At 31.1% G+C, this 27869-nt stretch overlaps 1 protein-coding gene across 50 annotated transcripts in view; it reads left to right on the forward strand.

Moving 5' to 3' along the window:
- Rbp6 (RNA-binding protein 6) overlaps positions 1-27869 on the forward strand; it is a 1186203-nt gene that overhangs the window by 980861 nt on the left and 177473 nt on the right. The gene's annotated exons all lie outside the window — the stretch shown is intronic.

Consider the following 27869-nt stretch of genomic DNA (forward strand, 5'->3'; position numbering starts at 1 on the left):
CGACAGGTCAATAAATTCGCACACACACAGGGCTGCGAAATGCGAATTCTTTCGGATTACTCCCGGGGAAGATGAGAGGAAATAAGGCGTGACACGGCGCCGGGTTTTTCCGGCCCGCATGCTCCTCGTCCATAAAAAAGGTCAGATCCTTCCGTGGAGCATAACTGTCCCATTGTGACGGCGGCCGTAATGTCGGCACAAGCAAGAAGATGACCTTTAAAATGTCAAGTCACTCAGGGGCAACAAACCATTGAAGCCCGAAGGGAAATTCTTTATGAACACGTGCTGGATATACTCAAAATACATTCATAAAAAAACTATCAAAATATTTTATTTGTAATGTATAAAGAGCAGTGTTTTGGCGGATATATAACTAAAGGATTCAGTCGATTTTTGCTTAACTCTTACTTAAATATTCTTAATATCTGGTATTTCAATTTATCCAACTCTTAGTCCAACCGTTGTATTAAAACATATCCATAATACTTGACTTAAACTTATTTACTTTACTGTAGACGTTTCGTAGCAACTGAAATTATCTTAGACTTAGATCGCAAAGGGTATATTAAATTTGAAAAAAAAATATATTTCAGCACATCAAACCGTTTCATGTGTCAATCAAGCAAATACGTGATGATCATCGTTTTTATTTTCTATCTCATCCCTTAGATTTTATACGTATGTGAGTGTGCGCCCAGATAGCGATTCTTATCTTCGTTCTAATGAGAGGAAAAACTGGAGAGGCTTTTACGTGGATTTTTTCCTATACTCGCGTACGTATATTTTATATAAAACTTGTGTATGTACAGTGAACCGTTCTCGGCCTCCACTTAACACCCACGCCGCGAGCTTTCCGCTCGAGTGTATATGGGGCACTTAAAAAAAAGCATACACACACACGTGCGTATAATGTAGCAAGTCAGTGTGTAGATAATTTTAGATTAATTTTATTTTATTTTTAATTCATAAAATAAAAATCTATTATATATATTAAAAAAACATCTCAAAATATTTTAATACACCTACGTCACGTCTAACTAGTCCTCAATTTTAGCCCTCAAAAAAGTAAAATTTACCCGATCGACGTTAAAATTTTAACTTGGGGTGGTTTTAATACTAAACTCGGCTAGAGCGGTTAATTATAACGGCAATCTGGCACACTAACGACGCGTTACGTGACGTAACTGGCATGTTGACGGCCACGTGCCCTTGCCGCCGGCCATTGTAAGGAGATTAGGGCCGAACGCGCCCGTAAAAGTTATTTGCGGCATGTATCACATTTAACTACTGTTCACGCGGTTAAATCACTTACGGGCTCCGACGTTATTAAATTATGCGACGTACGATAACGCGTGACGTTACCGAACTGTTAAGGGACTGTTTATGTGTGTGTATGTGTGCCTGATAAGATAAGGTGGATTAAGATATAATTAGTTAGATTACCGTTTGCGATCAGGCATGCTGAGAGGGGGACAAATTCCTGGGAATCGTTCTCTTGGTGGAACCCAACTTTGGAAAAAATCATTGAAAGAATATATTTATAAAAATAAATATTCCTAATAAAAATCTAGAATCTATCCAGAAAATATATTTTTTAAATATGTCATTTCAATAAAATCATATTGAAACACATTTTCACTAGTAGATATATATTTTTACTAGTGAAAATATAAATTATCTGGCAGGTGCTAGTAAAATTTAATGTTTTGAGTATTATATATATTTACATACTTATCATTATTTATTTAATCCGATTTATAAATGGTATACTGAATGTGTATTTTTTGGTAAAGCTTTATTTTCAATATTTAACTTAAAATACATTTTTACCAGTAGAAACATATTTCTACTAGTAAAAATATAATTTAACTGCTCTAAAATCTCCTATGAAGCTCAATTTGACAGTTGCGAAACGTTCATTTTCGATGTCCCAGACAGTTCTTATATTATAATTAGTTTTAAGTCCAAAATACAAATTAAGCCAACTCATCTCTCAGGGGAAAATAAGCAAAAGAATAAATACAGATAGACATCGCATCTCACATATTGCTCCATAGTTTGTCTGCATTTCGATATCACACCATGTTTTTAAAATATGATAGCTCTCCTTACCGATATTATTATGGACTAATAATATAAGAGGGCTGATCAAAGTATATTCAAACCGAATTTTGGTCAATAGGAGAGCGCAAAAACAATGATCACTTCTCAGAGGTTAAAAATTCACGGCAAAAGTAATAAAATCGTGTCGGCGCCGTTGCAGTGGGAACGCTCGGTAACGAGCGTTCCCACTGCGGCGGCGACGGCATGATTTTATTGCTTTTGACGTGGATTTTTGACCTCTGAGAAGTGATAATTGTTTTTTTGCGCTCTCCTATTGGGCAAAATTTGGTTTAGATGTGCTTTATATTATTTTCATTAAAATTGTTATAAAAAGTTTCAATATAAACGCTTGATAATTGAGCGACTGGAAATTCACTATATGGCAACACTGAGCAGCAAAAACTAATTATCAGATAAATATTATGAGTAGATTTTTATTATAATTTTTATTGCTTAATATTTCGCATAGAATATGATTTCAAAAAATATATCGCAATAGTGACTATTTTTTATATTTTATTTATTATTATTTTATCAAGAAATTATATTACGACGATACAATATAAAAAATGCCATTTTTGTCATGAGGTGCGGAATCATTATTTTTTGGGTTAACTTTCGGCGGCCCTGTTTGCGATACTCAAAGCTATATTATCATAAAAATTATAGGGTCACAATTAATAAATTATTATAATGTACGAATACTCTGATTAATCTGCTATTATATAATCTGTAAACGTTAAAAGTCAACATAACAGACATTCAGTATTTTTGCTGAAAAGCTTGAATGGGTATTATTAATAAACAAATATGAGCTGTCTGTCAATTTGCCAGTACATCTTATTTTTAATCGTACTGTTTTTGGACGTCTTTAAACCTTTCTTGGATTTTTTCATTTCGCGCTCACTATTTCACAATTAGCGTTTATAATATCATGGTTTAAGATCAATACAATAAATTTGTATAGGTTTGAGTTAATAAAATGCTGAATATATTTTCATTCTAGTATCTAATAATATAAAATATAAAGTTTGAAATATATAAACAACTGTTCGAACAAACCAGACGATATGTACCATCTTCGTATATGATTCTTAGATTATACAAAGCCATCTTATCCTCTTTATAAATGTATTAATAATCCAGCACACGATTAGCGCGCGATAAGAGCCAGACTAGCTCCCAAATTGTAAAATTATCTTATAATATTCGCTTCAGTGCGAATAACCAGATTTAGCGCACGAGATAAGCGCAAACAAGCTGTTAAACCGAGAATTGTTTCGACTCTCCGTAGTAAAAATTTCACCGCGGCACTAACCACGTGCACACGTAAATTCTGACTCGAAATTAGACTAATACGCGTTTTGAAGACTGCGATAGTAGATTATGACTCTATTCGGTTAACCGTGGCAGACGGGGTTCGCTAAGCGTTAACCGCCTCCGTTTCGCCACTAAACCGAGAGCGTTACGGCGGTTTTACGCTCGGCGGAGAATGGAAAAAAGAGTGAAGATACCGCAAAGCCGGCGTGATCCATCAGGGGTGGGCATTAACTATTCAGCGTCCCCCTTCGCCCCTCGCCCCGGGCAGTCAGCCGCCATGGTCCCCCGGTTATTTTTGTTCGGCTCATCAAAATTTCAGACTGCATCGAACTGCATCGCGGGTGGATGGTAGGTCGGAAAAAAATGTACAGAGAAGGCAATTTCAACAACGAGAGCTTAAAAGCTCGCCTGCATATTTCATTCGGGCGCCGTGCCGGGGCGAATTATATGCCGAGCTTTCAATTTAAATACTAACCGCGATTGTTAAGTTATGAGGCACTTGCAGTTTGAAGCGAAGGCGGGCTTTCGAATTTACGCAAATAAGGGACGACAGGGTTCGTTTTTATAGTTAAAGTTCTCTCGTGTATTATAAATAGCAATATTCACTGATGATTTTTTTTTTATTCAAAAGGCACGTTTATTTAAATGTAATATTTGACATATTCATGGTCATTCAACATGCAAAAAAATATATTTATATCAATCCCTTATATTTTTTATACCATGCAAATATTTTCTGATTTTTTGATTATATATTTTTAGATAAATCATTAAATTTGTGGTGCTCAATATTTAATAATGTTACTACTGATTTTTTAATACAAACTAATGATTATGGTCTTAAAGTTTAAGATTAAATAAAATTCTCTTAAAAACGTTTAGTTTAAAATTATTGAATTATATTTATTAGTTTTTGTATCATATTATTACAGCCATGTATGCATATAAATATTTCAATTCGACAATCAAACAAATTTAATATTAAAATTTGCTAGTTTATCAGCTTTATATGGCTTTTTGCAGCTCTGACAGTTAAATCGGACATTTAACGTGTATTTTAATTTTTTATCACATGATTTCCAATCGTTTTTCGAATGCGGTTTCGAATGACACATTATTTATTTAACATGGCAATTTTGCATGCTATTAATATATTTTCGTTATCTACAGGGCTTTTATTTTAAAAGCTCATATCTCATAATTCTTCAATTCTAAATTAAAAATTCATAACTGTAATATTTTTTTTACATTGGCACAAAAGCGTCTTAAAATATGTATTAGAAATATACGTGTGTATTCAAATTTTTTATCGATGAATTTAATATTGTAGTTAGTTATAAATCGTGTCCGCAAAACTTTGTTAAACCACTTGAGTTTAATTTTAAAACGCATGTAAATTTTGTAATGAAACACGCGATATAAATCACTACAGTTACAAGCTTTAACACTTTACAAACTTGTCAAAAATTACTAGTCCAAAAACTGCACTTAGCGTGAATTTATAACCAGCTTTGCTTGCCAAAAATATTATATTATTATATTAAATCGATCTAGAATTAGAGTAACCTTAAATTTTATATAAAAAATAACTGAACCATTATAATAAACATAATAAAATCAATACTTTCTTTACTATATTTTGAATATGTAAGATTAAAATATTTACATGAAGGTTCGAAATTCTTTTGGCAACTATATTTAGTGCTAGAGTACGCTCGGGATAAGGATGCCGGTTTGTTAATGTGTGCGTGTACATGTATATGAGAGGGAGAAGCGATGTAGCGTGTACTTCGTTGTTTCGCTTTCTCTTAAGGACAGTCGCTGATTCGTCAACGCTGTAATTCGTCATTAAAGTGCAGTGTGGCACAGAAGTTCGATCTTCTCTAGTGATTTATTTTGAATAATTTTACGTTGATATTGGTTCAACTCTGATATGACATCAAGGCTTCAAATATGCACTGTAAGTTATTTGTTTTCTTACCCGTGGATTAAAATATTTTAATTATTTTTTCATTAATCCGTACGTTGTTGGTTTTTTTACACTATTCTCTGTAAGGCTTAAAAAAGTTATTATTCTTATCGTTGAGCCAATGATAATTTTCTAATTTATTCAATGGATTCTAAAGATTCAATAGAGTCGTCGAGCCATTAAACAATCTGCGAATAATTTCTTTCCCCATTTTATATCTTTTTGCTTTTGAAGATAAGCTAAAGACTTCATTTTTTTTTTGACTAGTGAAAGATTTTGAATTTTGCAAATATTTAATTAATGACATCAATGTCTGGTTTCTTTGATTATATAATATATTTTTAATTGTCCGTTGAAATTTCCAACTTAGCTCAGATGTATGTATGTTAAATAAACATATATTTTCTTTTAAAATAAAAAAATTAAATATTCTGAGCGAAATTATTTTGAGCCACACAGTTCACGCACACAATAACAAACCGGAATCCTTATCCCGAGCGTACTCTACAAATACTAATGCGAGACCAAAACCTAGCAAAAAACTGAAGTTCAGCAATTTTAGAGAACAATTTGTGATTCTTCTCAGTACTTTGCAGAAATATTTATAACATACATAAATGATTTATAGAAACTCTCTTAAAAAGTTTTTTTAATATTAACTTATTTAGATATTCAATAAAAATGTTTGCTTTTCGTCAGGAACAAATCATTTAAAATACGAAGTGTAACTAATTTCGAAGCACTGTGAATACCAGAATATGTTATTGCTTACATTTTTTATATAAATATTTAAAAAACACATTTACATATATAATTTATCTAAATGTAATGGCGAAGCTATGACACGCGTGTGCACAAAATTTGAACCTTTAATTGAAAATTTAGCAAATGCAACTCAGCAACAAAAAAATAATATGGTAAAGAATTATTTATTTTTGGTTTTTTAATATATAAATTGATCAAAAATTCAACATTTTTTTACTAGGGCTGAAAATATTACAAAATTATAAATATTTATAGATGTAACACCCGAGTTAAACTAGTTTAGAATTTAGACACACCGAGCTAAAAAGTTTCATTTTCACTGATACACGTCCAAATACAAGTTATATTAAAACAAGTATGAATACCAATTAGCATTAACCTTGGCTTTTAAAATGAAGGGAAAACTGGTTGTAAGCGCACCTTTAGATTTACATATTCTTCAAAGACATTTCACTGTGAGATGACCCAAACGTTTCGAATACTTTCAGGCCTTGTTACATGCCATATATATTATACACCCGCACGCCCTTGTATTGTTGAGCAAGCGCCTATTAATATTTTTAGTATGTATAGCATTACTGTCCCGCGATAATTCCCAGTCGCCGCGTTCCGCCCTCCGTTCCGCTCCGTTCGGGTACTTTGCGGATTTCCGCTTTGGATGTCGGTTCGCCGCCGCGGGGCTTGTATCCGCATTATTTCAATAAATAAATCCTTGTTGCCTGCGCCAGGGTCTGTGTGTGCCTTCGCAAATTAAATGTACGCCAAATTGGGATATTAGCGTTTCCCGTCTCCCCGCCAAAGTTTCGGTGTTATGTATCCGAAATAATACAGTCGGCGCATAGTGGTGCTAATTAATTAAATTAAGCCTTAAAGGAATTTGCCCGAGGCTTTCACGCCTTAAAAGGCCGACTGTTGCCTCACCTGGCTGGCGGGGATCGCACCTGAACACCCACCCACGAACGCTAATCCGTAAGCTTAATGTTTAGATTTATTAACAACAACAAAACCAATAATAAATAATAAAAAAGGCTCCCAACACAGGCTATGCTTTCGTAATCGTCTTACAAAGGAATTGTGTTATGGTTTTGTTGATATTTTTAATATAAAGGTTGCCTTAATTGTGTTGTTATCGAGGAAATCTTAATAATACTAGGTAAAAAATAATTTGATATAATATCCGCTCAAGTTTCATTCTATGAAAAAAAATACAATTTTAACTAAAAGCTAATTATTATCTTGTATATATTTTATACACAATATAAATATAATTCGCCTTATTCACTTTATTAATATAATGAGATGTTACTTTAGTTTTTATTTAATATTATAGTATATACATATGTAAACGACTTGCCTTTGTATATTACATGTTGCATACATAGATAAAGGTACATTTTTTTGGTTAAGGGATATCGTTCTTATACAAGATAATCACTGGTCTAACAGTTATTTATATTGTCACGTAATTCCGTGCTTACTATTTATGTATAGTCTTGATTTTTTTTAATCAAAAATCTATATTATACCCAAAATAATCAAACTTTAGAAGAACAAGGCTTAGGAAATATTTTTTGGAGATCTAATTATTTTATTTTTTGTTGTGTGATCAAATCATATTTTATGGTTGTTGTACATTGTCTTTTTAAAAGCACAGTTTCTCTTTAAAAAATAGTGTTAAATAATAATTGTAATTCTTTAAAATAATATTGAGCTGTATTATGAAAGTAATTACACAAAATACCCAATATATCCACTGAGAATAAAGCGTTACCTTTATATAGATTTAGGGTTAAAATGTCACTTGTCTTAATATCATAACTATTTAACTTCTTTTGTGTTTCAATAAAATTGAATTAGTAATTAAACATAAAAATTCAACTTGAATATAAAATTGTTTTAGATATGACTTCATATGATAAATCCAAAATTTTCATATTACAACAAATTTACAATCAACTCTAACACAACGCTGTCATTTTACGCCAACCATTCTCCTTGTTCTCGGCTATCTGGCGAAAATAAATGCGCCCCCGGGCGTGCAAGTCTAACATCTTATTTTACGAGATTACTTTCACTGATCGGAAACGCAGCAATGGCGAATGAGACAGCATTTTCTTCGTTGTCCGGGGACGCTTTAAAAGGTACACTATATGGATTTGGATACACACACGTATAGATAAGATACCTAAGTAGATATATAAAGAAAGGGGCCGATTTTACAGCGGAATGGAGGCCGTGATCCCCGTGGCGCAATCCGTCAATCTATTTCTGTATTTCACCCAAAGGATTCGCGTCCTAATAAAACTGAAGATAAGTCGCGAAAAAGAGCGCTACCTTGGCACAGGGATGATTTATCGGTGTAAGGATTTGAGGTATTGCTATGAAAAAGAACGTGGAAGTAGATGATTTCATATATTTATGTTCACGAATCAATACTCTTTTATTTTAAAACAGTATGATAAGCCTAATGTTCTTTTTTATTATTGTATTGAAATTTTTAATGCTTTTTGGATAGTATTTTTATTTTGCAATGATCAAAAAACTATTGAATTTTAGATCAAATAATATAATATGGATTTATTTATCAAAGGTTAGAGTATTCATAATCGATTGTTGGAAAACGCTACAAATCCCCTTTACCGGCTGTTTCAAATCCTTAATGTTCTAACCATCTTATGGTCGTTTATCTCTCCGCATTTTTTCGTTTTCTGGTTGCCTAGAACAAATGCTTAGATAATCTCGTGGCTCGTATAAATTTTCTGGGAAATATATCTTAAAAGCTTCTGTGCTCCCGCTTTGAAAACGCAGAAGATACATTAGCCTCCTATCTACTTTCTCAATTTTAACCCAGTCTTTTTAGCTGATTATTTTATACATAAACATCACAAAATAATACATATGTATATACACCTTTCTTGGAAATTTGACGTTGTTTTTACTCTATTAGATTTATATACATAAATTTACGAGAAAAATGATGAAAGGATTCTAACCACATTGTGTTACTAAGGAACTTTATTTATTTAAGGATACATTCGAATATTAATAATATTTACGAGTATACAAAAATACGCCATAAATACTAGTTACATAGATGGATAATTTATTAAAGTGTATCACCTACACATTCAAAGAACTACTTTGTTGATGAAATTGGTAAGCTATATTTAAACATTTAATGTATTTTTGAGACCATGAACGATTATAATCGGATGCTATATTGCCATATGTATTTAGTAACTTTATCTTAAATTAATGTTATTTAATATTAATTCACTTACTAAGATAGACAGATATTTGTACGAATTACTTGTTTCAGTGTCACCGACGACTCAGTTACAGACCTGTTTTCTATGGGTCATAAATTCACAAATTCGAACAAATAGCCCCAGGGTGTTTGTTTGTGCGGGTTATTTAGAAGCCATAGAACGATCGCCAAAGGCATATTGACAAAAGTGCTGATGAGTGCGACTCTAGGTCAACATCTTGTTTGCTGTCTCCATCGGCGTAAATAACGCATTTAAGCAGGATCCGAGGGGACTTACATAGGCAAAAGTGCAAATTAGGCAATAGTTTAAATAACGCGCGATAACTCAAACCGGGCTCTTTATCCCCAAAAGGGATAAAATGTGTGATTGTTGATGGGAAACAGGGAGGGGTCCCAGGCGTGAGTAACAGCTGCCGAACTCGAGATTTATGCCCAAAGTTTAACCCATTTAAAACACGTGATATTTCGTTACGCACTCCTCGGCAAATAATAATTTAAGGCGCCTGGGACTTGGGAAAAAGGGGGTGTGGGAGTCGGGTGCTGGGAGAAGTTTGCCGCTTAAGCAATTGTTAGACAATTTTGCCGAATTCCTCCCGTGCGCCTCTGAATTATGTTGCGTGAACGGAGCGGATTATTTAAAGCAAATAATCGGTGAGAAAAAGTGGCGAGTGTTGAGGGGAAAATGTTGGATTAATGACTGGTTTCCTGATTTTACTAGAACGTTAAGAATTATAGCCCTAATGGTAGCAAATAAACTTATATGATTAATTTCATTTGAATGGATCCATTAATATTCATTTTCAGACACATGGGATTTAATTTATTAACAGTTGGGTTTCTGTTGCAAAGAACGCAAAATCACATAAATAAATTTGATATATAACACTTCATTTATTTCTATAATTTCTTTAGTGGTAGTGAATCAAATTAAGTCAGTATTTTCCCTTATTATATACATATTTATAAACACGATTAAGATGAACGAAAATAAATAATCTTTAATATATGTACGAATATATTATCTTAGTTATTTTGTTGCTTTAAATCTAAAAGAACTATAAAATCTATTTTTTATTGCATACATTGCATCTAATACTAATATTTTATATATATTTTTTAATAAATTTTGGTTTAGTGGTATTTTAATATATATTTTAACTTAAATATTCTCAAAATTGTATATAAATCATTGCGGTTGAACCATGCTTTTCTTCCTTATATACGTATATGTGTTCCTAAACTCAAAGTACTTTGGGGATATCGCGGGGCGCATGATCTATGGCTGCCAGCGAACTCCGCCATTTTCCCTTTTCCATTCTTTTATTTGCCATAATTCAGCAGTCGTCCATACCGTTTTGGGCCTGATGATAATATTATCCGCTCAAGTATATTTTTGGGCAATTTATGGCCGCAAAATCGTGTGATTTATAAGCGCAATATCTGACTGATATACTGCATAAAATATAGCGCACAATTTTCACGTATACCGATCATTATAACCCGATATAAAATACAAAACTTTCTTCTCTCTCCTTCCTCGATAAAGAACATAACCTTTATATGCGTATACATGCGTATACGACCGTGGCAATGTTAATGAATTAAGTTTTATATGTAATTTTTAAAAGTTTTCAAATTAATACGGCCGACGTTGGTTAAGCGTTCGCGTGAGCCTTTTACATTATAAACATAATGAGAAAAATGTTTTCCCATATTAAAGTTTTAAGTAGCCGTACCGTATTTTGTATACGCATAATTGATACTTTAAACATTTATTATTGAGCTAAAATTTGCTCCTAATGTTGTTTCGCGTTATTTATATAGGGCCCGCGTTCGGTTGTATTTATTAAAAACGATATAATTTTATTGCTTTCGCTGCCTAATAAATTTCGAATGTCTTGCCTTATAAATATAATATATACAAAACTAAAACGGTTATACACTTGTGCGTTTCATAATGCGATACGGAATCTTGTTCCGTGACAATAATGGTATAATATAACGATCGTGGTTTTCGAATATTAGGAACATTTTAGTATGGCTGTAATATTTTAAACGTTTTTGTATCTGATATATAATGGCTTTGGGCTACTTTTAACTTCTTCTATAACTATGTACTTCGAGAGCGGGTTCTTAATTTTTCTACTTCAACAAGAAATATGGATTCGTGTCCTTTTGTTAAAGATAGATATACACTTCTAAAATGATTTCTTCGCGAGCTAAATTTAAAATCTTATCTGAAACTACAAGCTTTAAATGACAAATTTTAAAGAATTAACAAGACGTATATGGATAGCTTACACCATAATATTTTTATTGGTAAAGCGCTCAATACTTTGACTCACATTTGATCAAAGATACTAAAGGCTTATTAAGAGTAACAAAATGTCTATTGTTTGCATTTATTTGCTTCAACACAACTCTTAAAAATATTTAAGCTTACTTCAATATATTTATTTTTTAGTATACTAAAATATCTGTATTCAATATTGTTTAATATAATCCGATCCTGCAGATTTAGTACAAACATTTATCTGATTCAAGTAATTTTGCCTTCTTTGATAAGAAACTTGTTAAATGTCTGAAGTGTAATTTTCTATCTTTAAAACTGTTTATTTAAAAAAAAATCTAACGGTGTCCAATAACATTAAGCGCAAAAACGAAAATCCAGTTTTAAGAATTGCATACAATTTTGCTAAAAACAATTTTAAGCCCGCCTGTATGTATTTTAAATTGGGAAGAGAAAAAATGGTTTTACATCATGCCAAAGGGTTAGCTCACAGAATGAAGAACTTTTATAAATGGAGCACATATACACGTGTATTTTAAAAGTCTTCATGCAGACGCGAGCTGTGTGATAAATCACCGTAGGTATATATGTTCATATATGTTCATATACATACATATACTTATATATATACATGTACATACTTGTATGTACGCCGTCCGCCATAATGAGATAAAACATTACACGCGCCCTGTCGGTACAAAGTGGCGAAATAACGTTTTGTTGAAGTATAAGTATATATGAATAAACGTATATTGTATGTGTGTGTTTGCGAGTTAGCGCTTGAATAATTTGATGCGGATTTGGTTACGTTGTCTATGGTTAACGATAAATACGGAGTTAACCTCGCGTCAATCTGACGCGGTCACCTGTTGTTTCCAGCCTTCAGTGTATGGTAGAATCGCTTAAATTGAGCCCGTTTCAAATTTCTTTAGAAAGATCTATTAAGCTTACATCAAAAAGTACTTATTTTAAATAAACGGTATTTTTATAAATTTTTTCAAAACATTTTAAAGGATTAATACAATTTATGTACGAATATAACTTGTTAAGATATTTCTACAAACAATACATCTAAACTAGTGTATCTTCTCAATAAGTATTTCTCGAGAAAAATTCCAAATCAATATTAACTTATTAAAAATTTGCAATTTTTTGAACTTTTCATATTACTTTTTTTTTTATTGAAAATTTAATTTGTACGAAAATTTTACAACCGTTGTATTCTTTTTTATTGCAACACAAAAAAGGATCTGTCCGTGTCAGATGCTTAAAAATATGCATACTTTTCTTAAACCTTTCAAAAAAGTTCATGAAATGCAAAAAAATGAACCACGATCAAATTATTGAACTAATTACAAAAATGTAACACGAATTTTACAAAAAATTGCGAGGCACACCTATATGTTCTAATTTTTTTTTCACTTCACGAAAGAATTCTGTGAATTTCAGTCATAGTATATACGACCGATAAATATTTTATACAATATTTTTTTTCATCTCATTGTCTAGCATTTCGATACAAAATAAAGGCTTATTAAGGACCATGGATTTTGGAGCGGTATATTGAGAGAGAAAACGATTACCTGTGTTGCTTAACTTTTTTTAAATTTTATTCGAGATTGTATAAACAAACATTTTAGAAATATATGATCAATTATTTTGATATTCATATTGCTGAAAATCAGGTGAAATTCCAAATTATAAATCCTTTTAAATCTATTATCTAAAAGAACTCTTCTTCAAGTATCTGAATGCATCGCATTTATTATTTGTTTCTCGTTTATTAAATGTTCAATAAGATCGCGTAATCATTACTTGACACAGCCCACTTTGTATAAAACTGTGCTGAAGATATAATATAAAATAGTTTATATTTTTTTTTCATGTGCAATTTATAGCACTTGAGTGTTTATATATTCTCAACACAGTACACATCCTTACTTTGCAATCTAACCCCGTGGCATGATCTGAAAACATTTTTTTCATATTCGAAATCAAACGTACACATTCCCGACGGATAATCACATTAACCGCGCTTTTAATCTTCGCATACGTTCCATAAATCAAATATTTGGACAAAGAGCTGCCAAACACGCAATATTTTCACGAATCTTTCGCCGTTCACAAAATATTACACATACACGCGTTTCGTTTAATATAATACGGCGATATGATGAAAAATAACGTATAATCATAATGCGGTAGCCTGACGCGAAAATTGTTATTTTAACTCGGTTTAACAACTTTTTTTCTTTTTTTTATCGTTCAATGTAATATTAATGTAAAAAAATAGCAAGTACAATATTTGGTAACCATAAAATTAAATTTGTTGTGTGGCAAAATATCATATGAACATTATAATACGAGTTTACGTAATAGTGGGACAAATTTATAAACGCGTTAGTAAAGCTATGTATTTTAATTACTACTATAATGTCACATATTGTTATAAGATGTTTCATCAAAAAATATTTTTAAATACTGTAACTAAATTTCAAAATTTTTCATTTTAATTATTTTATGTTTTGCAAAAAAACTATGCCGTTTGCACATGACATGAATTTATTAAAACACGGACGTCGATTTGTTGTTTTAAAATTAAATCGTATATCATTAACGTGACGTTTAAACGCACCGACGATGACGGTGCGGTAATTTATATTTTTCCCAAAATTATCACTCGACCGCAACGGGGGTTGAAATATGTGCATTTTCTCACCCCTCACCAGACTGGTAATTGATATTTTCGTTTTTAATGAAAAACGAATCCATTTGACAGTGCGGTTTTTGGGGTGATTGACCAGGGGTGTATTTTCCGCTTTGTTGTATACAATTTCAAATATTATTGACACTCGTATGGAATATGGAAAATATTAAAAACAAACTCAGCAAAAGTATTTTCTTAAAAAAATCGACACTTAGGTCATTTAAGAGTTAAAAATATATATTTCAAATACGACATAACAGAAATTAACATGATATTTGTCAAACTTTTTAATACTATAATTTATTTGCTAGTTTTATGGTTCTTAATTGTAGTGGAATATAAATATGATACGCTTTACATTCAACGTATCGAATTTTCACCTACTATAAAACGAACTGTCAAAAGCAAATATTTTTGGACATTTCATAACAAATTATGTTTTCAAATAAAAGTCAATTGATAAATCAAAATAATGTATAAGTAAAATTTTATATATATATATATATTAAATTAATTTTTTTTAAGAACAATAGACGTTTTTCTTTAAAATGTTATTAAAAACATTATATAACAACTAAGAGATTCTCTTACTAAAAAAAAAAAATTAAAAATATAATCATTTTATAACCGTTGAAATTATTTTAAACGCTAAATACTGTATAACTTAATCTTCTTAGATCTCTCATTGTTTATAAATAGCTTGAAATGTTATATATCTGTTGTAGTCAATAACAAGATTTGTTGCAAATAGTAATTAGTTGTTGTATCAAATAACAATAATAAGCTCAACCACGGTTTACGTCATCATGTGAGCAAACAGACGTGTTAACAAATCACGGGTTAGTTACAAATAGATTAAACATTAATGTTGTAAATAAAATCACATTACTAACAGATTTTAGCTGTATTAATTTTTTTATAAATAAAAGGACATTTTTATATTATTAATATTTTTAAAATAGCGCAAAATATGTGCTGATTAAGATAACTATTAGAAACCTGGTTGTATATTAATATAATTTTATATGTTATTTTTAGAGTTACCTTGTTTTAAGAGCATAATTTGTTCCAGAATCGTGCTTCTATTTAAAAACTTTCTAATATAAGAGCAAATTTATCTTAGCTTAGAACATAAGTATATTCGTTTTAAAATCCAAAAATATTTATAAAAAATAAATAATATAAATTTAATAATTATTCATATTGCGCAATAAAATATTTTTCTTTTCGTGAAATTGTATCTAGGTGCGTATCTAATGACATTTGCTTTTGCCTCCTCTTGAGGGTTTGGCAAAAATATGATATCGCATCGTCATTGAATATATTCACGGCTCTCACCGCTACGATCATTCTCATTTTTCCACAAAACTGCACAATTTTTCACATTTTACAAATATCCCTAATTAAGTGAGAGATTTTTTAGCCTCTTTCTCCTTCTCATTAAAAGACAATTCGTGATTTAGTGTCAAGCTCGAAATGAGCTAGAGTAATGGAACGGTGTTCAGAGGAAGAAACTTAATCATATTGAACTTAAATTCTTTCAGTATTTTGTTTTCGAGTTCTGTAGAACGATCAGGATCATTACGCATACAAGACTTCAAGTAGAAAATTATTTTCCAAATGGTGTCTTTATTGCAAGAAGAATAATTGATGTTCAATAAAAATCATCAGCTTTGCTGGGGAGAAAGTAACACAATATGTACTATTAGTATTGCAAGACCGCTCGTTTATTGGGTTAAGAAGTATTTTGCTCGTATTGCGAAATACTTTTAAATAAAGTTACTCGTAATCCGAGGTTTCATTATCACGAATATAAATTTATTGTACTCGATGTTGCTAGTTTGTTTGTCTTGGATGTGTTTTTCCGCGACAAGCTGTTTTTGATGTACTCTGTTGTCTATGTCTTTACTTGTGTGAATGGTCAGAAGAGGGCCGGACATTGGCTGGCTCTCTGGGTCGATTGGGCTCTAATAGTTTATACAATATTGTATTTTATTATTCATTAAATAGTCCTGTGATTATAACTGATAAAAAATGATTATTTAGTTTGCAAGCGCGCTACTAAAAGACATTTACAATGGCAAACCGCTCGCAAAATTTTACTATTCTATTGTCGCGTTTCAGTCGTTTTTCAAATCGCTCGTTTCGTATTTTTGTTTTGTACACCCTGTGAGGGGTGCGTATCGCTCGTACTGAATTTTATTGCTGGCACTTTAATCTGAAATGTTCGTTTCCACCTGTCCACCGCTCGTGCGGTACACGGTGCCAATTACGCTAACATCGACAGCGCGCTGGCCAATTTCTGAAACTGGATATGTGCGCCCCGATAAATTATTATTGTCGTTGTGCCGAATTGAAATTAATATGGCGAAAAACGAGCCACGTTTTCAATCACAATTAGCGCGTTATTTACGACGCAAAATTCGCGCTTGCAATTAATGCAGCGACTTATGACGCGTGTTGTACACGTTTTAATATTGACACTATACTGAAAAAATATCGGATGTGCTATATCATCCTTTCATAACCCATATATTTATATTATTTATAAATTTTTGGTATTACTGCATATTTTGTATTATTCTAGCATATTATGCAAAATACACAAATTAAAACGATCATTGAAAAAGTTTCAAGATGGATTAAATTCATTCGGAAATACAATTACCTTTCAAGTTGAACAACTCGGGATTAACGTTTCAAGTTAATTTCTTTTGCTTGCACGACAACAATGCAATTGTTTTAAAGCAAAACTCTTAATAGAACATAATATTTTTGTTCCATTATCTCAGAACAAGAAGAAAAAAAATACATAACAAAACATTTAAACGAGTTTCCCGTTGAGAAAAAAAATATATTATTCTGAGAACAATGTTTTTTTATATAGTCTTTATAATTATGATTTTATGTTTATTTTTAAATTTGTGCTTAGCTGGCAATAAAAATATTTTTTTCTTTGTACAGTAAATGTTATTGCGGCAATATACGTTTACAGTTAGGTTAAATCGGTTCCTTGTATAATACATATATACGTTTAAAGCGCAAAATAGACAAAAAATGTATGGCAAGTAAACATCATGACACAGACATATCAAAAAGAGGAGATTGGATTAAGGAAATATCACCTTTCCACACACACTCATATAAGGTTATCTCGCGTTGTGATTTTGACAAAGGTAAAACGTCTAGTGCTCGGTTGCCAGTCGCAAATCGGCCGTGCCTAGTATCGTGTGAAGTCTTAGGAAGGTGTTTTTCCTAGCTCTTCAGACAAATAGGATTACAAGCAAAAGGATTTACATTATTATTATATATGTATATATACACAGACATCTATACACCTTGGCTGGAAAACACCTCGCTCATCTTGTGTTTTAGCAGCGCGTTGTATAAACGTTGAGCTTGTAAGGCAATTAAGGTTCGCTTTATCTGTTTCGGTTTAAGATTTTCGTGTAACCCTTGTGTGTTTAATAATTATATTTAAGCGTAGCTCTTTCTTGAACGTGGCTGTATCGCTTTATTAATAACTTGTGGAGAGCGTAATATTTTCATCATTATGGTATAAATCAATTTCAAATTTTTTTTCAAAACTTCAGTTTTTTCTCCCTTATTTTTTTAACTCACTTCACAGAGCTTTTGATATTAATTTTTAGAGCATGTTTCTTGAAATGTTTATATCGATGCTTTATATTATCATGTGATCACCTGTTCTAAAAAAATTTTTTCATTGCTTATTTACAATATGTATCCACTGAGGGGACGATTTCGATAAATAATATCCGCGAATTGAATCAGATTTAGATTTTTTTATAATATGGATTATCTTGGTTTTTTTCTGTATACATTATATAAAGTGCCACATCCGATTTTCTCGCGAGAAACGTTCACGATTTAATACAATCGAGTGGCGCAGGAGCAATTCAATACGCGCGCACGTTCACTTTACGTTAGATAAAACGCCATTTCCAAATTTTACACCCCTGCCGACGACTCCCGCCATAAAAACAGGTATTTTTCGTCACGTTTAGATTCCTGTCATGTCTGATTCGCGTGTTTTTGCCGCTCGCTTCTTTATTTTACACCCTCTTCTCCGACTCGAGTGCGCGTGTGTGTGTGTATTGTGCAGAGACGCACACATCTGGAAGTATGTTTATGTAATCTACTTTACAGCCGCCCATCAATTCGCAAGATTTTGAATCAGTGTCGTCGAGTGGCTGATTATCCGCAAAACTCTTCGCAAACAGTTAATCCCGAGTCACAATCGGGCAATGGGATATAATTCCCGGCATTTGCTCCACTAATTACGCACACACGCTTTCACTTCCAAAACTACTGCGCCAAGGCACGCGATTAATTCTTGATAAGTACCCTTCCTTACCCTTCCTCGCAGGGTTGCCAGGGCTGTGCCATCTCTCGTCGCTTGTTTGCAAGTGACAATTTTCAAGGTCGCCGCGGCAAACAGCCCCTGTTTTACAACCCTTGCAGCATTGGAATTAATGGCTTCGTTTGTTAGCACGAACCGCTGGAATGACCCATTATAACTTCGGGGAAGTACTCGCTAATTTCGACGGTAATTAAATGTTGAATTTTGTGTATTGATCTTGTTGAGTGTGTGGTTATTTATATAAATAGGGGGGTGTTGAATTATTGGCGTTTTATTTAATCGTCGGCGATTATGGCAGTCCGCGCGCCTCGCAATCTTCGCTCTCGTGATTGGAGCTTTACTACTTCGTCAATTATACGTATAAATATATACACGCCTTACTTAAATAAATAAAATTATTACTTATTAATGCTTTAAAAAAAGAGCTTAATAAGTAGTTGGTATGGTGTATTTTTTATATATATATATTTGCAATCTAAAATAACTATAAAGAGAATAGTATATATTTAAAACGTTACTGGAATGATCAATGGTTAGTTTATATATTGTCCATGATTTATTAATTGTTGTTTAACAACAAATAATGATCGAGAATTAAATTAACTATCAAAATCGATAGACTGTATGTTTTTGTCTTTGAAATACAAAATTAAACTTGCACCTGATCATCTTTGGTGAATGTATCTAATTTTCTGTCCAAAATAAAAGACAATAGCAATTGTTTATTTATTACAGAAAAGGCATTTTATCTTTTTAATCTTATTTATTTAGTATTATATATACTATATATTTTTTTTGAAGCAATTACTCAATTACTTATAATATTACTTGATTCATATTACAATTTTAATTGAATTCAAAAATTAGGTTTTCATAGTTTATTCTACCCTTATGTATTATTATCGTGTTAATTAATTATTAAATCATATATTATAAAAAAAGTCTTTTAACTTTTTATTTATTTATTTATTTATAATAGATAGTATATGTATAATTGAAGTGCCTAATCTTAGTTATTACATTAGTTCATAATTTTTAAAATAAATATAAATATCAAGTTTAACTATTTTATGACTCATGCAATTAAAAATATATAAATAAATGTATATTAATAAAAATACTATTTATTTATATATTAATATTCAAATATTAAAACACATTTGATTTAATTGTTAATAAGAATTTTTGGAATAAAATTATTAAAAATAGTTTTATTGAAATACTTCTTTGGAAACATCTTTTAATTCTTAAATAGAAATAGTTGATGTATTTATGCATTTATGAAATCTTTTTTCTGAGTTGAGGCAATGTCGCTTCGCTTAGGAATTTATTTATCGATGTTGTGCTATTTATAATTATTGATAAAAAAATAATATTCTCTATTGAAATAAAAAATAATAGTAAAAACCCATTTAATTAAACCAAAAAAGCCGGTAGTCATATTTGTTTTTAAATGACTGAAAAATAGGTTACATGGTTTCGGTTTTAACTGGTTTGAAAGCCTTAATGTAAAACTGTGTTTTCAATTTTGATTCAAGAATTTAAAAAACTCTTTTATTGCTAGGATGTAATTTAAAATCTTACTTTATTACATTTTCATTATTGTGCTTTATAACAATAAAATAATATGTTTTACGACATTTACACAAGCTTCTAAAATTATTTACAGCAAAGATTGTTGTTAGCATTTATTTGCTGTTATCATGAACAACGATATAATCGATTAAAATAAAAAAAATGTTTACGCTTAAAAATAATAAAGATAGGTTTGCATCAGCGTATATAAATAATTTAAAGAATAATGTGGCTGGAACATTTTTTTATAAACGAGTAATATAAACATGAAAAAGTATTTATAATAAAAACTAAAAATGCTAAAAAATTACTACTTAATCTCACCGCAATAACAAAATTTTCTAGCATAAAAAACCCATGTTTTCTATAGCCACTTTTCAACAGAAAATTTAACCTTTTGATAATGAGAGCCTAAAACTATGACTAGACGTTAATTTAAATTTTACTATAGATACCTTAAATAAAAAGAAAATTAATAATAGTCAAAGTTTTTATTTTACAAATCTCAAAATTCTATTTTAAGAATATGGCCCTTATCGCCTATATTATTTATAGTATTCATATATGCATTGGGGGCTTTATCTACTTATGTACATATAAACGCATGTCTTGGGATTATATGTGTTTTAGAAAATTGTTGTTTGCTTTCAAACAAACTATTGTTTATAATCGATCCTCTTGTCGGACAACACATCCGTGATTTCGTCTTTATCTCCGAGTCCATCGGGGCCGTTAGCAAATATTAGCATAGAACAGCATGTTTATACCAAACTTAGAGCAGGTACCTATTTTGGTACGTGGGTATGTCATCATATTGTATGTTTGTGTGTGTGTATGTATCGATACGGGTCTCGGCAAAGTCCACAGAGGGCCGTTCGGTCGAGGGTCCAGCATCTGGCGAGGCCTAGTACTGTAGCCGAAAGGGTAGGGGGCGAACGAACGCCCCCTAACGGCTCCCCGGGGAGGCTTTGCGCTGCTAACTTGCCAATTCAAGTTTTTGTTACACTTACTACGCGTGTTTTCGCCGTGTAGAAAATTTGCGTTACAGCCTGTTACAATTGAGAGTACCCGAACGCCGCCCGCGGGCTACGAGAGATGTCCGCTTAATAAAATCGAGAAACCAAATGCTATGGTGTATGAAACGGATGAAAAAAGAAACGAGAAAATAAGAAAGAGGAAAACGGCACCTGGGAGACGCGATTTTTGGGAGTATGTAAATTTTATTTTAATTTCACGCCTGTCTTAAGACGGCATCAGTTTGATTAAATGAGGCGAAGAATTCCAAGTGCGAAGAGTGATTTGAATTTTGCTTAACAATTAATATTTACCAAAGGGTTAACGCAAAGTGTAGAAGGGATATGCATATATAATACAAAAACATGTATACATAAATATGTATGTACTTTATACAATATTTAATAATGAAAATAATAAAAAGTTTGACGCTTAAATATAAAAGACATTAGCCAAAGACGTTCACAGCGTATGTAACCATACTTTAGATCCTTTTTCATTTATGTAGATATTTTTTACTCAGTCACTTTTTTCTTCTTATACTGACGATCAAGGAAACTGAGCTTTGAGGTGTTCTTCTGGGTCTGATTTGGTTTCTTTGAAAGGCTGTGAAGACATTTTTGCTTTCATTTTCAAGACATCAATATTTCCTGATCTTTTCAAATGCATACATGTAACACATATTCGTTAAAATGATGACAAATTATACATAAAAAACTATAGTCCATTTTCAGTAATGTCATCTACATACTTAACACCTTAAATAACTTGCCAGGAATGCAATTTACCTTTCAATCAACACCAGAGCAGTATGCACCATGATTGTATTTATTATTGCTGCATATTCCTGTATAACTTTTTTATTTAAAAAATCATTAACTCAACCATATAACTGCTTAATCATTTTACATGTTTTAAATTTCACAGTCACTTTGAACGCGCAAACTGAAACCGTCAATTTTAAAGCAAATTATCGCGCATTAAACTTTTACACGCCACATTTTCCGTCGTTTTAATCCGCATTTATAATTTATAATACATATAATAACATGCGTATATATTTGAAGGCTTTTAAACGCATATTTATATATCATTGACTGGAGCCATTAGCGGCGGCGGCGGCAACAGGAGGTCGATCCCGAAAAACGAAACACGAAAGCGCTCACGCAATTTTCCGTATGATTTTTCCCGAATTTTCTTCTTTTTTTCTGTGGCAAAGGGGTGGGCATCCAGGGGTGGCAGATACGATCGAACCCCGGCGCCCTTCCGCTGCGTGAGGAAAGCGTCGCGGCGCACGCGAACCGACGATTACGCACGCCGCTGAATGAAACCGATATTGCGATGCCGAAAATCCATGGATTTTTTCTAATGAATGAAAACTAAATGCGCACGCCATATAATGTTTAATAAAACAATAATTTAATTAATACTATTTCACCCCTATGCAACTTAATTGACAAACAAGCAATTATCGCATTTCATTTAAATTCATTTAAAATCTGAACTTTTCTATACTAAAAGTAGCTTTTAATATGATATGCAATTTGATTTTAAAATAATCGAAAAGAAAGGTATGTTAAAAATAAATCCTGTTTTAATATATTTGCCCTGTATTTATTCAGTTTTAAATTGAGTGTAATAAAAAAATTACATACTTAATTTTATGTCGCACTTAGAGTACGCTCGGGATAAGGATTCCGGTATGTTATTGTGTGCGTGTACATGTATATGAGAGGGAGAAGCGATGTAGCGTGTTCTTCGTTGTCTCGCTTTCTCTTTTATGGACAGTCGCTGATTCGTCAACGCTGGTATTCATCATTAAAGTGCAGTGTGGCACAGAAGTTCGATCTTCTCTAGTGATTTATTTTAAAGAATTTTATGTTGATATTGGTTTAACCCCGATATGATATCAAGGCTTTAAATATGCACTGTAAATTATTCGTTCTCTTACCCGTGGATTAAAATATTTTAATAATTTTTCCATTAATCCGTACGTTGTTGGTTTTTTTACACTATTCTCTGTAAGGCTTAAAAAAGTTATTATTCTTATCGTTGCGCCAATGATAATTTCTTAATTTATTCAATGGATTCTAATGATTTAATAGAGTCGTCGAGCCATTAAACAATCTGCGCATAATTTCTTTCCCCATTTTATATCTTTTTGCTTTTGAAGAATAACTAAGGACGTCATTATTTTTTTGACTGGTGAAAGATTTTGAATTTTGCAAATATTTAATTAATGACATCAATGTCTGGTTTCTTCGATTATATAATATATTTTTAATTGTCCGTTGAAATTTCCAACTTAGCTCAGATGTATGTATGTTAAATAAACATATATTTTCTTTTAAAATAAAAAAAATAAATATTCTGAGCGAAATTGTTTTGAGCCACGCAGTTTACGCACACAATAACAAACCGGAATCCTTATCCCGAGCGTACTCTAACACCGTAGCTTTTATTTTTTTAGAAGGACATGTAGAAACACATTTATTTGTTAAATAAGATGTAACATTTTACTTTATTTTTTCACAAATTTATGAAACATTATACTTTCTTTTCTCTTGCAGTTGCCTTCTATAAAAATAACAAGCTTTCAGTGTACATACGCCTATAAGCATATATTAAAAAAATATATGCTATATGATAACACTTTTCCTTAAATTGTATATGTAAATGTAGCTAATATTAAATATGTTTATCTTTGTAAATATATTGTACGGCATGTGTGCGAAAAGCTTAACAGTCGGAGTAACCGTTTCATTTTAACTGAATTTTCACAGTTTAACGACGCAGTAAACAACTCACACGATAACTTTTAATCGATGTTTTATATTAACGCCATAAGAGAAGTTCTCAGAAACGCTTTTATTTCTGGACGTAATCAAATATTACATTTTTATATTTTCAATAAAAAAGTCTTTTATAAAAGATTTTTAATAAAATAGTAATTATTATTTTTTTAACTGCATTAATAAATGCATTAAAAATCAAACGTTTTTTTATGATGGCAGCAATAATTTTATTTAAGAATCATGTTTATATTTTAAACAATTATATTATAAAAATGAACCTTTTCATTGCTGTTAATCAGTGAAACTAAAAAGCTCCTAAAATTACAGTAATTGAACCAATTTTTTAATAATACATTTTGTAGTGATAAATGAATTAAACATATGCTATATTATTGTTTGCCATAAAGTTTCCTTATTAATCGTTGAGTGCAAATTTTATTTTCATAAAGTACAATCAAAAAACACTTTTAGCATTGGCAACTGAACTAATTGCTATAAAAAAATATTAAAACTAGGAAATAAAATATATCATTTTATTAAACAATTACAGTTTAATGTTATTGTAAAAAATAACTAATAAATGATTTACTTAGTTGTCAGATTAAATTATTATCATTGTTAAGTTACTATCGCATAATACACTATAGTATGGTTTTATTATTAGGAAAGCATGCTAACACGACATTGTACTAATAAATGATTTTTATGATGAAGCACAATCGTATCTCGCAAAATTCACAACCACCGAGCTCCGAGCCGATATTTCCCCTCTTTTACGAGGTCGACAGCCAATAAAACGATTTTTAATTCGACATCCAAAGACATTACATTGTAGTGTTGTTATACACACGAGCGCATAAATCTGAATTGAATTCTGAAACCGCGGCTCGTAAATCGACTCGTCGTAAAAACCTTTCCATCCATCCAAAGAAACGAAGAAGACAATGTGAAGACAGAGGCGCATGTTAACCAGCAGTTTACCACAGGAAAAGGTCCTTCTTGGGTATTATTATATACTTGATTCTACGGGGACATTCCCTTCAGCCACGAAGACGACTCGGCAGATAAAAACCACCTTTGAAACACTCAAGACTACACTTCCGACTCGTAAAAATGCAATATTCTGTGGTGGTTGGAAAACGAGGCGAGATTTCTCGCGAGAATGAGCGTCAAGGCACGAATTGATAATAATAATGTCTATTCAGATTCTATATTTCATTATATTAATTCACAATTACATATAAGTTTTACATGTTACATTAAAGCTGAAATTGTATTATTAAATAACCCAAGTATAGCATATATTTAATTATAAATTTGATCATATAAACTTTATATTCTTGAGCCTTTACAATTTTTTGTGAGCAGCTCACAACAACTTATCTACAAAGCTGATCTGGCATCTTCAAATAGTATGCTGCAAATAAAAATTTTAGATATGTTCTGATTTTTTTCGCAAAAAAATATTATATTAAATTGTTTTTATTAATACAGATTTTTGACTATAAAATAAACTGTTGAAAATATCTTAAACGCGTATACTAGGAAAACGGATGAATACGATTGATGGCTTGTACATAAAATTGTACTACAAAATCACAGGTTTAAGTTGAAATATTATTGAAACGCCTCATTTTAAGAATTAAATTAAAAGTATTACTAAAGATGCGGATTGCTTAAAATCACAGTTACTTTTTATTTATACTTAAATATATTTGACCAAATACTTTTCGACCGTACAACGGTTAGAAGCGCTCGACTCTAAAATACATATTTTAGCTGTTTCCACGATACAGTAAATAACTTAAAAATATATTTACAGCATAACTTTTCCTTTCGCGTGTAGTACGCATTATATATTGACGGTGTTTAAACGAAATCGTTAATCCGAAACACGATCGCCCCGTAAAAAAATTGACACAGGCAATAAAATAAATCGTTGCGTTTTTTTGGTTCGTTCCTTGCCGCTTATCCTATACAACAACGCACATTTTGTCATTTTGGTATGTATAAAAAAATAATACCGACACGTATTATTTATGGAAAGCATAAAAGAGCGTTACACGGTTTATTACGAAATACGCGGGCATACTGTGAACGCTGTAAATATCACTAATACATTTGACATTTTCCCGACCGTAAAAAATCGCTACACCGCGCGTATACTCTTTATATTATAATACTACTGCTTCGTGTGTTTACGTGTATATATATAGTAGTAATAGTTTGTGTATTATACCGACTGATCTTATAAACTCACTTTATAGATGAGTTTTATATGAATTTTGTATGTAAATGTCAAGAGGTTGGCAAACGTTCGACGGCTACGTAACGTTACGGGGTACGTGCCTTCACGTTGTTTATTATATATACATACATACATGAAAATCTGACGTGTCTTATATAAAATCGTCATATTATATCTATCGTTTAATCGTGATATAATATTTAATATATTTTTAAAGAAAGTGGCCTTATCTTATTTCAAAAGCTGTTTATCATACAATACATGATTTAAAAAGCTTATCTTTATTATCGGTATGTTAGATGTTATCAATAAAAAGCTTTTTGATAATAAGCAAAAAAATAAATAATAAATAAATTTAATTAAAAAATAGCTTTCGCTAGATTTTGCTGTATTTAAGAAATTTACCGTCATATTATCGTACTTCACAAGCTATGGTTTTATTCTTAGAAATGCATTTTAAAATATCATATATACTCTAATTTTCTTATGACATAGTTTGATATACATATCGTTTATGTTCACAAAATGGACAAATTGAACTTGTGCTATACTGTGCATTCCTCTTATTCCATTTGATCTAAATATGCCTTTTATATAACTTACAGTATTGTATACATTTAACTTCTTAAATGATAAGGCAACTCGCCAAGATAATCCTGTACTATCCTTAAGAACGGATAGGTTCTAAAGTATCAGGCTTACTAAAACATGTGTTATTTATATTATTACATATATTGTAGTATATTTTCACACGGCTTATATATTTTTTTAGCATATTTATTTACAACATTTTTTTCTATAAAATCAAATATTAGATACCTTGTTAAAAAAATTAATTCTAAATCTAAATTAATACTGTTTTGTGTTTTATTTTGTATCAGCAATTATAGACTTTATCAAATAAAAAATCTTTATATTACAATTTTATTACTAATAAATTATTTCCTTCCGCTGTATTTCTTCAATCTGAATATTTTAAAAGCTATATAAAGACAGATTTATTAATCACTTTAAAAATCTTAAATATTGTTACTATATTTTGGTATAACGTTCTTAAAAAAAATGAAACAAATAATATTTTGCTGTTATTTAAACGTCGATTGCATTATCTTCTCAAGATAAAACTGAATTTGGAAGACACCGTATAGTTTTTAATTCTCTTAAATGTTTTGTATTATTCTATATATTTCAACATTTTTCAGAAATTTCAAATTTAATATAAGGCGTAATATTAAAATATGTTTTAAGCAAATACACAAAAATAATTTGGCTATATAGTTAGGCTCAAGCTTAGCAGCTCGAGCTTAAAGCTTACGGTATATGATCAGCTTAGATTTTTAATAACGATTCTAATCAAGCACTGAATTATTTTTATTTTCCAATACACCCTGCGTTATAATGCCGTGCTGGCTTTAAGGTCAAACATTTGCATAA

This window comes from Plectrocnemia conspersa, unplaced genomic scaffold (genome assembly GCF_051122295.1).
Source record: "Plectrocnemia conspersa isolate PC_06_02 unplaced genomic scaffold, ASM5112229v1 ptg000003l, whole genome shotgun sequence".
Classification (NCBI taxonomy): domain Eukaryota; kingdom Metazoa; phylum Arthropoda; class Insecta; order Trichoptera; family Polycentropodidae; genus Plectrocnemia; species Plectrocnemia conspersa.